This window comes from Antedon mediterranea, chromosome 5, assembly GCF_964355755.1.
Source record: "Antedon mediterranea chromosome 5, ecAntMedi1.1, whole genome shotgun sequence".
Lineage (NCBI taxonomy): Eukaryota > Metazoa > Echinodermata > Crinoidea > Comatulida > Antedonidae > Antedon > Antedon mediterranea.
The window spans coordinates 10,828,696-10,843,803 of record NC_092674.1 but is presented as its reverse complement, the minus strand read 5'-3'; the positions used below and the strand labels follow the sequence as shown (position 1 = coordinate 10,843,803).

The 15,108-nt window shown below is 32.0% G+C and overlaps 1 non-coding gene across 1 annotated transcript; it reads left to right on the top strand.

Annotated features, from left to right (window-relative positions):
- Positions 1-13,783: 13,783 nt before the first annotated feature.
- Positions 13,784-13,854, top strand: Trnag-gcc (transfer RNA glycine (anticodon GCC)). The gene has a single exon. It is a non-coding gene; the product is annotated as a tRNA-Gly (tRNA).
- The last annotated feature ends 1,254 nt before the right edge of the window (positions 13,855-15,108 follow it).

Below are 15,108 nucleotides of genomic sequence, written 5' to 3'. Positions count from 1 at the left end.
TCAGAAGTGACAATATCTTCACCAAATGAAATTTCATTGCAAATTGTATTGTATCAATCAGAATATAAATAATAGTATCGTGCATCGTGAATACTAAAAGTTTATGTGCGAGAAGAATGGCAAGATCATAGAAAAGAAACAGGAAAAACTTACCGAAAAATCGTTTCGTTACACCGAGAGTGCACATTTGAATGACCATCTCACCACCACCACCAGTTATTATGTAGTGATTCTGCTATAGTTTCTAGTTCCTTGTTTGAATTGAATTAAAGGAACAGTAACAACTTTAAAATAACTAAACAAAAAAATAATCTATATTATTCGATTTCGGTCAAATAAACTAAGCTAGCATGTGACTCTAATAACTAAATATTTGTCCAGCGTGTTAATGCCAGCATACTTTTTTTTATCTTTTGTGGTTCACCACCACCTTTATTCATTTAATGTTTCATTACATAATTTTTAATTTGTTTCTACCCTTTTTCATTATTTTCTGTTTCCCCCTCTTTAATATAATTTCAACCTTCATACCATTACTGGACATAATTTTTGTTAAATCACATTCATTTATATTTTATATATTGTATATTAATTAAAATTACAAACTTATTGTTTACTCGTTAACTGTGCTTTAATATTTAACTATATTATGCCTATACATTAAATGCATTGTATGGTGTACACTGATTATACTATTAAGTATTAACCTGCACACCCACATATACAAATAAACATACAAATTCATTTATATACCGTACATAATTTTCACCTTTAATATTTAAATGCCAGCATACTTTATGTTCTTTAAGTTTCAATAATTAGCCTAATTTTTTTAAACTTTTTTTGTATTTTTTAAAAACGTTGTTACTGTCCCTTTAACTCAACTCGATAAAGGAACAAGAAGTAGATAACTTCACAGATGTCATCTCGTTATATCTAAAGTCTATACAGTACGATTTTTCCAAACAAAATATATCATAATAGCTATTACGAAACCCGAGTTTATTTGTTTTAGATCAACAATTAATGATAGGAGATAATATATGTTTTTCATCAATAAATGATAGCATAAATTTAGTTAAAATAGAATTTCGTGTAGTTTCCTTGAGTCGGACCTTTGCCCCATGCTCCAATATTCTCATCAGGGACTATATTTCAACTTGAACACTAAGCCGTGAAATGTTAACAAAAGAAAAACTTAAATAATTTTCAAGATGTGTTTTGTGTAAATAAAAGTAAAATGAAACGAATAAATAAAAAACTAAGAGAAACGGCATTGGTATGTAGGTATACCATTTAATTTTTTTGTTTATAGCAATCTGATTTTTTTTGCCTTTTGGTATGCATGGTACCATACATTAACATTTTTCTTGAGGAGACAATTATTGCATCTTTCCAAATGGTCTACAACTTCTACTTGATACATTTTCATGTGCCTGTGAACACTTTGGTCTCACCATAAGTGTAAAGAAAACAAAGATTTACCGTTTAAAACAACTGGTCAAAACAATTTTACTTTCAAAAATGTTTTAATTGAAAAGGTTAGTAAATTTTCTTACCTTGGTTCAGTTATAACTTATAACAACACTCTTGATTGTGAACTAAACATTTGAATCGGAAGAGCTTCTAGTACTCTCAGTCAGTTGTCTGTACGTGTTTGGGAAAACAAAAATATTAGAGTGGCTGTGAAGATCAAAGTATATATGGCATGTGTCATTGTGTCCTCTTGTATGGAGCTGAATCGTGGACAACCTATGCTAGACAAGAAAAGAAACTAAATGTATTTCACCTCCGCTGTCTACGGACTATGTTAAATATCAGATGGCAGGACAGGGTAACAAACAACAGTATCCTTGATAGATGTGGCATTCCTTCGATGTTTACATTAATTCGACAGCGAAGAATACGATGGCTTGGTCATGTCAGAAGAATGGATGATACAAGAACTCCAAAGGTTATGTTGTATGGTGAGCTAGCGAATTGTAAAAGATCCAAAGGACGTCCACGTTTGCGTTTCAAATGCATGTAAAAGAGACTTGATGGCAATGGACATCAATGTTAACACCTGGGAAAAAAAGACTGATGACCGAAAATCATGGAAAGACTGTATTAAGGCAGGACTTGTACACAGCGAAGAAAGATATCGTATAGAAAATGAAGAGAGATATCTGAAAAGAAAATCTAGATCAGCTACTGGAACTCACACAGACTCACTGGATAACGGATGAAATTCTCTCCAATGTTGTCTCCATAGTCAATTTTGACTGAAGGATGCCTGATGAGTCGCGTTCAACGCGACTCTACAGCTCACTTTGTCGGTCGGTTGGTTAGTCAGTCGGTCGGTTGATCGGAAAACACTAACTTGAGCACGCGACTGCAGCCATGTATATGGCCTTGTTTTTTTAAAGGAAGCACATAATTAACACTTAATTATAGTCATAAAATAAGAAATGATGATTAAAACTTAACAAATATAATTATAGAAAATACATGACATATACATATTAGAGGCAACTGATACCAATTATCTAATCATATCAGTGGTTGTTTTTCTAATCCATACGTTTTCCCGTGTGTTACAATGTCTTAAGATGATTACAAATGTCAGATCAATGAGGAACGAGTTACTTTATTACCACAAACTTCAAATACTGTTAATAACCGGTACGTAAACAAGTATAATATGCATTCTTTAAGTACAAAATATAGAGCGCCTCATATTTATATGTTAATTAATTAAATAAATGAAAACAACACTGTATTTAAAAAAACCGTTATGATATGAAGGAAGAATAAATATGTTTTTAATACTTTAGTTTTTATGAATAAATAATTAATTCTAATAATTATTTCTGCTACGTATCCTAGTTTTCTAGATTTCAAGTAGATTTAAATCACCCTCATGATGAGATTATGCAATGGTCATTTGACAAGACATTTAAAATCAATTTTAGCATGAGACTGTTTTGGTTGACTTTTTTATGAATTGCATGTTGTTTTTCTGGATATTTTATGTACAGTTCTAATTATAGTAAATATAGTTCTAATAATATATATTTCTAATTTATTGAAATTGTGAAGTAAAATAGTGAAATATAATCTAAATGTATAAGATATTTTTAGGCGATATTATAAAAATGTATTTATTTGAGACCCATGTTATTATATTTACTGTTAGCAATTTTGGAGATCTCTTCACAGAGAAAACTCCATTCTATTCCATGTTCTTCCTCTGAGTTGCGATCTGGATGGTAATGGATACCAGCTTTGCGTAACGACTTCTGTAGCTCTTTCCTTTGTTCTTTCAACTTCTCAGGCAACTTGTGCATCTTGTTTTTCGGTGCATGATTCTTGTAAATGTACTTTAAACATTTGTAGGCACTCAAATCTTTGAACTTTTTAATTTGTGGCTGGAGTTTCCTCATTATTTCTTCTCGTATTTTTACCTTGTCTTCTGTATTTTCGGCGTCTGTTTTTACATTGTAACACGCTAGTGTCTGTTGACAAACTTTGTACCAATCCTCGTCGGTTCTAAAATCAAGGAGGCCCTGTGCAAGAGTTAGTGCATCTCTACAAATGATAAAATAAATTGATGGTCAATTATGTTCACAGCCTCAACAACGTTAGAATGTTCGCAAAAGAATATTAGATTAAATCATTGGTGAGCTCTTAATTATGACAATTTAAAAATTGGATCCTTGCCATTTCGAATCACGTGAAGTTCATTATTAGTTATAATGCACGATAAAGTTCTATAAAATGGTTCTATAGCAGTTCAGTTTTTTATAAACATTTTGAAAAGTTTGTGCAACATGGGGCTCATAAATTCGAAAACCAACATGAACACAGGTAGGTGTGCTATAAAACAAAATGACATTTTGTATTCATTGTATTGAGAGGATATTTCAATTCTTTGAAAGCGTGACTGCCCTATTTATCTCATCTCCGCCTCTTTAAATAAAACATTCAATTTTATATTCTCTCCATTCAACTCATAATATTCATTATTTTTATACTGTTGTATTTTAAATAATTAATTTTTGATATCAAGAATACTATACTCACTCAAAGTGTACCTTAGCTTTGGATTTCATTTTTAAGCTATGGTAGATCTCGCCAATCCGGCTAGTAGCTATGGCCTCTATCTTGGATTTGTTTAATTCTCGCGCTAAGAGAATTGATTTCTTGTACCAATCAATGATTTCAAAAACCATATCAAGGTTTACCTCTTCTGCTGCTACCTCTTTTGGCAAATGTCTCTTCAGCCGATCGCCTCTTACCAATGCTTGTTTAGCCTACATACAAAAATAGCACATCAGATACAGAAAGTTCTTAAATTTATAATAATGACAGGAGTCTTGACTGGTATGGGACAGGCCGGGGACAGGTTGGCTATGGATTTCACTGACTGTGCTGTGGTTATATGTTATTATGGAGACTTATTTCTTCATGATATTACTGTAGGCCTATAGGTTCTGATAAATAAACACCTTATTCTACAATAGTGTAATAAAAGTGTTCGGTCGTTATTATTTTTCTTTACTGGCGCCAATTAGAATGTATTAAGAGGGTTTTAAGAAGGACTACAGAAGGTATACTTTTACACTTACCTCGGCAGTAGTAAGCTGATTTTTAACTTTAGCAGAAAGTATAAGAACCGTTGTTCTTATATCTTGATTATTTTGGCCATCACGTCTTGCTATTTCTAAAGGCCCTTGGCAATCACATAGAAGACTGATCGATTGTTTGAGCACATCATTCTGAAACAGATTAATCGCTTTATCCAGAAGCTGTTCTACATAAGAAACAGCAACCATGGCTTTGAATTTTCCATCTGGATAAAGACGACATGCCATGGACATTAAGTCAAATTTCTCATCAGACCTATTTCTTTGATTTTTAACAAAATCAAGAGAATCTTGTAAACTTCGATTCATTTTCTTCACTAAGTCATCGGCCCAATGATCATCATTTTTTGCGTATTTGCCGAAATGGAATGCTTGGCTAAAATATTTAATTGCTTCTTTGTAAAAGAACAGTGTCTGCGTCCTGGTTTCGTTCCTCAACGATGCTAGCTTCCACGACACCATTGCAAGGTTCTTGTTGGCCGAGGCTAGTTCCTTTGAGCTTGAGCTGCATTCTAACGCGTCGATGTACAACTTCATAGCTTCTTCTAGACGACTTTTCTGAAGCACTGGACTGAGTCCAGGAGTAATGGATTTGTAACGATCATTACCCTGTTGCCGTAGTTCATCTGACTTGCTCATTGTGATGAAATTTAACCTAAATTTAAAACGGTATTTTTAACTTACGTTATACAGACATTTCCATAATATATCATTATCATGGTATTTTTTCGTTTTTTACTTTATTTAAATGGTTATGATCATAAGGCACTTTTTATTTGAAGTTAAATTCATCTTCTGTCTTTACCTCACTTGATGAATACAGTTACTTTTAATTTGTTAAAATAGACTTCATTCGAGATAGGTTTAATGTAGTTATTGAGACGGCCATGACCAAAAGACGATTCAATAAGACGGTGGACATTCAAAATGAATTTATAGTTTTTTCATAGTCCTATCCGACTTTTGCGGACAAACTATTGATGATATATCTAATATATCAGATATAAACAAACTTTAAAATGGTCAAATCATTGGAACGGTAAGTTTTTATTTACTTTGGAATTACATCCCAATATTTTGAGAATCATCGAAGATCTTAGATTTGATTATAGGCCTAATTGAACATTATTTTGTTTAGCTTTTATTATGATCGCAAAGATGGACTAATACAATTTTATTCAAAGAAGGGCACACCTATATTGAAAAGATAAAGAAAAAAAAACTTACCGAAATAGCGTTTACACCAAAAATTACAAATTTCAAATGATCGCACATCTATAAAGTCACACCACCGATTGCATTGATTTGCCAATCAAAATGATCATGACAATGAACATGAACAAAGATAGAGGTAAATTGACACTGATAGAGAGCGAACTTCTTGCTTGATTTTCTGCATTCCTGAACTTTAACAATGGACTCTCTACGAATTGAAAAACTTTTTAATCAAATCTACAGTGATCTGAAATATATTCTATATATACACGCTTACATAAACAAGTTATATTGAACTATTCGTTCAAGAAAATGATAGCTAAATAGACCTTTCTTTCGACATTCCTTTATAGGCCTATTCCAATATTATTCTTGGGTAGGCCTACTCGACTCATATTTAAGTCTGTACAGTATATATTCCTTACATATGTTCCTCTCAAAAGAAGCATTCTTGACTATATTTATATTTTGAATTATTATTTATTTCATTTTGTTTAAAATGTAATCATAAAATGTATCTCTTTGGCGTTCTCGCCTTGTCATAACTTTTTGTAAAAGATGAGGCCTTATCATCATTAGAAAGTACTGGTCCACTGCTCGTTGAGAGTCGCTATTCGTTCGTAGGCCTACGTCAAACATATCTCAAAAGCCCCACGGTATCTACGTTTACAGGATGTTTGTACCATGCAAAAATATTCAATGTTAAAGCCTCGGTTGGGGAGACTTTTTCCTTTTCAATTTCCACATCTTTGCCGTCTCCTATAGGGCCTCTACGTTTGAATAGATTCAATGACACGTGACATTCACTAACAATAGGCCCAGCTATGCTTTTATTTAAAAACTTAAGCAACACTGTACAACGTCAATTTAGTACAGTGTTTCGTGTCCTGACGTCACAATATTTTAGATTGGAATCAAATAACTGTATTGTAGTTTTCTTCTTTACACTCAAATACTTGAACCAACTTTATGTTTACATTTGATACGAATATGTCATCTAAATTAAAATCTAAATTAAAATCCTGATCCAATTTCTACTGCACAAACAATATAAAATAATATCACTATTAGCTATTGAAAGTATATTTTTATTTGAAAACACAACGATCTTTCATTAACATTTTCTATACATACATAATTTTTTGTAAGGAGAGGGAATGGGGTATAGAAACATATTTACTTTCAAACTTACAAATACAATATAATAATGTGCCAAGTAAATAGGGCTGTAGAAAGGCATTAGTGTATTTATTATTTAACTTCACTTTACGAGAAAGAGAAGCTAATTCAATATTTTAATGATCCAAGATCTTAGATTTAATTGTAATTAAACATTTGCTTGGCCTTTGTTGATTGCAAAGGTAATTGTAATTTTCTTTGTTTTTCCGTATTTATATATTTTTTAAATTGTGTAATATTACGAACTTGTAAAAACAATAAATGTTGATTGAACGAGTTGTGCTGTACATCAGTCTCGTGAAAAAATTAAAGTTTATATCTATAGCTATGTTATTACATTGCTCTTTATTAAAGGTTATTTATTTATTGGTCTATCAAAACCACTCAATATTATAATCAGGTGACACAGTTTTTCTGTAATTAAATTTTATTATTGTTTAACAAAAAACAGTATTACCTGATTAATTATCTTATTGTTTTTAATGATTAAATTTAAATTATTTTTTTTTATTTGGTACTTGATCTTGAATGTGGTTCCGAAACGTCTTTTTGTCATTATATTATTTTGTAGTGAATTATCATAATCATCATAGTAAACGTCTTTTTATTATATAGGCTATGTAGGCTATAATTACATAATATAATTACAGCCCTGATGCTTCTCAGTCCTCTATGATAAATACGTGAGCTAGACCTGACCATTACAAATGAAAAAGTTTCGTTTCTATGGTTGTTAGATTGTCACTGCCTTTATCCCGGCCGCCCTGCTCTGCTGAGGAAATTAATTCATTAACAACATAACAGAAGGCATCAAGCTCTTTAAACATTGCAGTAAATCTATATATAAACCTTTGCAAACAAAAATATAAATGCGGCAATGTGTTTTAACATGGACATGACTTTTGACTATTTATTGCTTCGTTTTGTCAGATTTATTGAATGTGGAATAATATGCTTATACATTTCTAAAATTTCACACAACTTAGTGGCAATGAAAAAGTCAACAAGAAATTACCTAGTCCTAACTGTACTTTACTCTAAGAGCTAAAGTCACTGAGATCTGTCGTACAAGATATTTACATTCATATTTATCATATTCCAATTAAAATTAAATTGTAATTTAATTGTTTTCATTTGCATGTTTTCTTGATATTTTGAGTGTATTTCTAATATTATAGTTCTAGTATGCCTAATATATATTGCTAATAGATTTTTAATATATAATGTATATCTTTTAATGTACTGTTATATGAATGCTACATCTAATTCCCTACAAAATAATGAAATCTGTTTATAAGTGACGATATTTTTGAAAATGTATTTATTTGAGATTAGACATATCATTGTATTTACTGTTAGCAATTTTGGAGATCTCTTCACAGAGAACACTCCATTCTATTCCATGTTCTTCCTCTGAGTTGCGATCTGGGTGGTAATGGATACCAGCTTTGCGTAACGACTTCTGTAGCTCTTTTCTTTCTTCTTTCAACTTCTCAGGCAACTTTTGCGTCTTGTTTTTCGGTGCATGATTCTTGTAGATATACTTTAAAAATTTGTAGGCACTCAACTCTTTGAACTTTTCAATCTTTGGTTGGAGTTTTCTCATTATTTCTTCTCGTATTTTTACCTTCTCTTCTGTATTTTCGGCGTCTGTTTTTACATTGTAACTCGCCAGTTTCTGTTGACAAACTTTGTACCAATCCTCGTCGGTGCTAAAATCACTGAGAAGGAGGCCCTGTGCAAGAGTTATTGAATCTCTACAAATGATAAAATTAGTTTCTGGTCAATTATGTTCACAGCCTCAACAATACCATTTCGTATCAGTTTATTATTAGTTCAAAATTATAACAACTTAAAAAATGTATCCTTACCATTTCGTATCAGTTTATTATAGTTCGAATGCACGATAAAGGGTATATTAAAGGGTTTTATTAAAGATGTTTTGTCCCCCCAAAAACATAAAAAATGAAGATAATAAAATCAGATTTTGACTAGGCCATTTTGCAGTTTTAATAACGTTGTTCACTTCTGTAGAAAAAAACCAAAATTAATTATTTCACTTGTAAGAAGACAAAATACACTGATAAGTTTAACCAAAGTATTTTTTGCTTTAAATTACAGTTTTTTAAGGTAAATAATTTTTTTCCGATCCAGCTTGAAAGTGAATGACTTTTATGCAGCTTTTTGCAAAGTTTGTGCAAAACTAAAAAACCAACTAAAATATTATACTCACTCAAAGTATACCTTAGCTTTGGATTTCATTTTTAAGCTATTGTAGATCTCACCAATCCGGCTATTAGCTATGGCCTCTATCTTTGATTTGTTTAATTCTCGCGCTAAGAGAATTGATTTCTTGTACCAATCAATGATTTCTAAAACCATATCATGGTTTGCCTCTTCTTCTGCTGGCAAACGTCTCTTCAGCCTATCGCCAGTTACCAATGCTTGTTTAGCCTACATACAACATATAGCACATCAGATACAGAAAGTTCTTAAAATTATAATAATGACAGGAGTCTCGGGGACAGGACGGCTAAACACCGTATTTTACAATAGTCTACTAAACGTGACTCTACAGCTCACTATGTCGGTCGGTCGGTCGGTAGGTCGGTCGGTCGGTAAAAACTAACTTTATATGGCCTTGTCTTGATATCAGTTTCATCCAGCTAAGTCAATTTTGTTACAGTATATTCCTTATGGCCAGGAATCGATGTGGTTATGTTTTCATGGTGCGCAATCAAAAATTACGCGGTCTACGCACGAATTAACGAAATCACGTTTGTAATCATATCTTCACAAGCATGAATCACAATTAAATAAAATTTGGTACTCATAAATTTCAGGTCATATTTTATCATAATGGCAATACAATTACGTGCGCAGCGCATATAACGCATGCGTACGCGCGCGCATACAATTATTTTTGCACGCGCACTACGCGTTAAACCTTAGTATGCACTCTTTTCCCGATTTCTGTTTTACAACCTTTCTTTAATAATATCATCAAGAATCTCCATGTAGGGCTTTCTCTTTCCAGCCCTTGGTTTTCTCCTCTTGCCACCTCTTCTGTTAATCTATAAGAGTTCCTTTTTCATCTAACACCTTCTCCTTTAAAGCAAATTCCACTGTAGTATTTTTATTCTACTCTACTGCTCACTATGTCGGTTGGTTGGTCGGTCGGTTGGTCGGTCGGAAACACTAACTCAAATTTGTGCACGCGACTGCAGCCGGCCATGTATATGGCCTTGTTTTATTTACTGGCATAAATCAGAATGGGTTTTATATCATTAAAATCAGCGAAGTTTGGAAGAAGGATTACAGAAGTTATACTTTTACACTTACCTCAGCAGTAGTAAGCTGACGTTTAACTTTAGCAGAAAGTATAAGAACCGATGTTCTTATATCTTTATTATTTTGGCCATCACGTCTTGCTATTTCTAAAGGCCCTTGGCAATCACATAGAAGACTGATCGATTGTTTAATCAAATCATTCTGAAGCAGATTAATCGCTTTATCCAGAAGATGTTCTACATAAGAAACAGCAACCATGGCTTTGTATTTTCCATCTTGAAAAAGACGACATGCCATGGACATTAATTCAAATTTCTCATCAGACATATTTCTTTGATTTTTAACAAAATCAAAAGAATCTTGAAAACTGTGATTCATTTTCTTCACTAAGTCATCGGCCCAATTATCATCATTTTCTGCACATTTGCCGAAATGGAATGCTTGGCTAAAATATTTCATTGCTTCTTTGTAGAAAAAGATCGTCTGTGTTCTGGTTTCTTTTCCTAAAGATGCCAGTTTCCACGACACCATAGCGATATTCTTGCTGGCAGAGGCACTTTCCTTTGCGTTACAGCTGCATTCCAACGCGTTGATGTAACATTTCCTAGCTTCATCTAGACGACTTTTTTGAATGACTGGGCTGAGTCCAGGAGTAACTGATCTATAATGAACATTACCCTGTTGACGTAGTTTATCTGACTTGCTCATTGTGATGAAATTTAACCTAAATTTAAAACGGTATTTTTAACTTACGTTATACAGACATTTCCATAATACAGTATATCATTATCATGGCATTTTTTCGTTTTTTACTTTATTTAAATGGTTATGATCATAAGGCACTTTTTATTTGAAGTTAAATTCATCTTCTGTCTTTACCTCACTTGATGAATACAGTTACTTTTAGTTTGTTAAAATAGACTTCATTCGAGATAGGTTTAATGTAGTTATTGAGACGGCCATGACCGAAAGACGATTCAATAAGACAGGGGACATTCAAAATGAAATTATAGTTTTTTCATAGTCCTATCCGACTTTTGCGGACAAACTATTGATGATATATCTAATATATCAGATATAAACAAACTTTAAAATGGTCAAATCATTGGAACGATAAGTTTTTATTTACTTTGGAATTACATCCCAATATTTTAAGAATCATCGAAGATCTTAGATTTGATTATAATTGAACATTATTTTGTTTAGCTTTTATTATGATCGCAAAGATGGACTAATACAATTTTATTGAAAGAAGGGCACACCTATATTGAAAAGATAAAGAAAAAAAAACTTACCGAAATAGCGTTTACACCAAAAATTACAAATTTCGAATGATCGCACATCTATAAAGTCACACCACCGATTGCATTGATTTGCCAATCAAAATGATCATGACAATGAACATGAACAAAGATAGAGGTAAATTGACACTGATAGAGAGCGAACTTCTTGCTTGATTTTCTGCATTCCTGAACTTTAACAACGGACTCTCTACGAATTGAAAAACTTTTTAATCAAATCTACAGTGATCTGAAATATATTCTATATATACACGCTTAAATAAACAAGTTATATTGAACTATTCGTTCAAATAAATGATAGCTAAATAGACCTTTCTTTCGACATTCCTTTATAGGCCTATTCCAATATTATTCTTGGGTAGGCCTACTCGACTCATATTTAAGTCTGTACAGTATATATTCCTTACATATGTTCCTCTCAAAAGAAGCATTCTTGACAATATTTATATTTTATTATTATTATTATTTATTTCATTTTGTTTAAAATGTAAACATAAAATGTATCTCTTTGGCGTTCTCGCCTTGTCATAACTTTTTGTAAAAGATGAGGCCTTATCATCATTAGAAAGTACTTGTCCACTGCTCGTTGAGAGTCGCTATTCGTTCGTAGGCCTACGTCAAACATATCTCAAAAGCCCCACGGTATCTACGTTTATAGGATGTTTGTACCATGCAAAAATATTCAATGTTAAAGCCTCGGTTGGGGAGACTTTTTCCTTTTCAATTTCCACATCTTTGCCGTCTCCTATAGGGCCTCTACGCTTGAATAGATTCAATGACACGTGACATTCACTAACAATAGGCCCAGCTATGCTTTTATTTAAAAACTTAAGCAACACTGTACGACGTCAATTTAGTACAGTGTTTCGTGTCGAGTCCTGACGTCACAATATTTTAGATTGGAATCAAATAACTGTATTGTAGTTTTCTTCTTTTCACTCAAATACTTGAACCAACTTTATGTTTACATTTGATACGAATATGTCATCTAAATTAAAATCTAAATTAAAATCCTGATCCAATTTCTACTGCACAAACAATATAAAATAATATCACTTTATTAGCTATTGAAAGTATATTTTTATTTGAAAACACAACGATCTTTCATTAACATTTTCTATACATACATAATGTTTTGTAAGGAGAGGGAATGGGGTATAGAAACATATTTACTTTCAAACTTACAAATACAATATAATAATGTGCCAAGAAAATAGGGCTGTAGAAAGGCATTAGTGTATTTATTATTTAACTTCACTTTACGAGAAAGAGAAGCTAATTCAATATTTTAATGATCCAAGATCTTAGATTTAATTGTAATTAGACATTTGCTTGGCCTTTGTTGATTGCAAAGGTAATTGTAATTTTCTTTGTTTTTTCGTATTTATATATTTTGTTTTATTAATTTTGTAATATTACGAACTTGTAAAAACAATAAATGTTTATAGAACAAGTTGTGCTGTACATCAGTCTCGTGAATATATAAAGTTTATATCTATAGCTATGTTATTTACATTGCTCTTTATTAAAGGTTATTTATTTATTGGTTTATCAAAACCACTCAATATTATAATCAGGTGATACAGTTTTTCTGTAATTATATTATGTAATTACAGAAAAACTGTATCACCTGATTAATTATCTTTCTATGGCTGTTAGATTGTCATCGCCTTTATCCCGGCCGCCCTGCTCTGCTGAGGAAATTAATTCATTAACATAACAGAAGGCATCTAGGGCGTTCCATATTTTTGCGGAATCTTCCATTATACGGAAACTAGGCAATATGTATGTTGGTAATGTTCTGAGACAACAAATTAAATGATCAAACTAACTAAATAGTATTTCAGATATTGTTTTGTTATATTATTTCTTTTGAATTATGTTTTACTGTTTGCAATCCAACCAACGGCTGCCTGTGATCTCAATCAAATCTAATAAAATCGTTCACATAAATGGAATAGTCGTAACGTGACGTCACGTTTTGATAGAGGGAAGGACGATATAATATTCGTTTTCAGCATGATAAAGATAATAGAATTTAGGTTGTAATAATTATATTATATATCATCAAAGAATATTATCTAATTGCTCTCAAATCTAAATTAAAAAATACAAGATTGCAAACATTAAAAATGTTATATTACCTATTTCTCTTCGTATTAATATGAAGCATCGGTGGTTCAGTGGTAGAATTCTCGCCTGCCACGCGGGGGACCCGGGTTCAATTCCCGGCCGATGCAATTTTTTTTTGTTTATGTTCAATTTTTTTAATTTGAGAGGGAATTATTATTATTTACGCGTATGTTTGCTTGTTCTTTGCAAGGTGCTTCCATTTTAAATTATTTTTTAACGGTTTATCTTTGTTCAGTATTTTGAACTATTAGACCTGAAATCATTGAAATATTGGTATATTCTGCAGCATCATTCTATTTTAGCATGTTTTCTTTTAATAATTTCTCTTTAATTTTTTTTTTATTTATGCCCTAAACATGTAGGGCCAGCTTTATAAATAAAATGTACCAACAAACATGTGGGATCTTATATTTTGGCTGCGATGCAGGGTAGACAGACAACTTCGGCCTACGGTTAACAGATTTTGTATTGTACATTTGATGTCATCATCAGATGATATTGTGGTGTAGTTGAATGTACCCGTACCTTGTATGGTCTATTTCCAATTAACTAATTTTGTATTTCAATTGTCATTTTTTTACTCTATAAGCTGAGTTTGATTGTTGTCTCAGCTATAAGTAAAGATAGTTACCAATACCATAAATACTCATACTGTGATATCAGAAAAATATGATTTAGCGCCCTCTATTCTTGTTTTCTTTTTTTTTTCAACAAAGTACGAGTAGGCCTACATTTTCTCTGTTAATTTGTAGGCCTACACTAGGTCTAATATGTCTGTATGCACTATAATATTCAATACATACATTACCAATTGAGCTTTAAAGTATTAATTATGGCGCATTTGTATTGTTGTGTTCCCTTTAAATACAATGTGTGCTGGGCTGGCTCCGAGTAACGAACCTTTAATACCAGGGAGAACTCCCTGCTTTTACGTATAACCATAGAGGTCAAACAACATTTTTATGTGGTTAGGCCTAAATGTAAGAAGTGTTACCAGTAATGTGGCTCATTGGATTCAGAGAATATTGTTGCATTTCTTCGTCAAGGTTATTGAAAACTTTTCTCCTACCGCTGATGGCGACATACACAAATCAAAATTCATTCGGTACCACCAAACAAATGCATTAAATAAAATTAGTTAAAGGACAATCATCTCAATATATAACAGTAAATAGAGAAAATTATTTGAAAGTATCTTTACTGTTGTTATAGACCTTAGTGTTCCTGTTATCATTGTCTTCCTAAATAAAATATGTTTGATTTAATTTCATTTATTGTCAATTAAAGAAGGGTTAGATATTAATTTTGTTATTTTTCTTCGCACATCTGATCTTCATTCCATCAAACATGTTTAATTATAC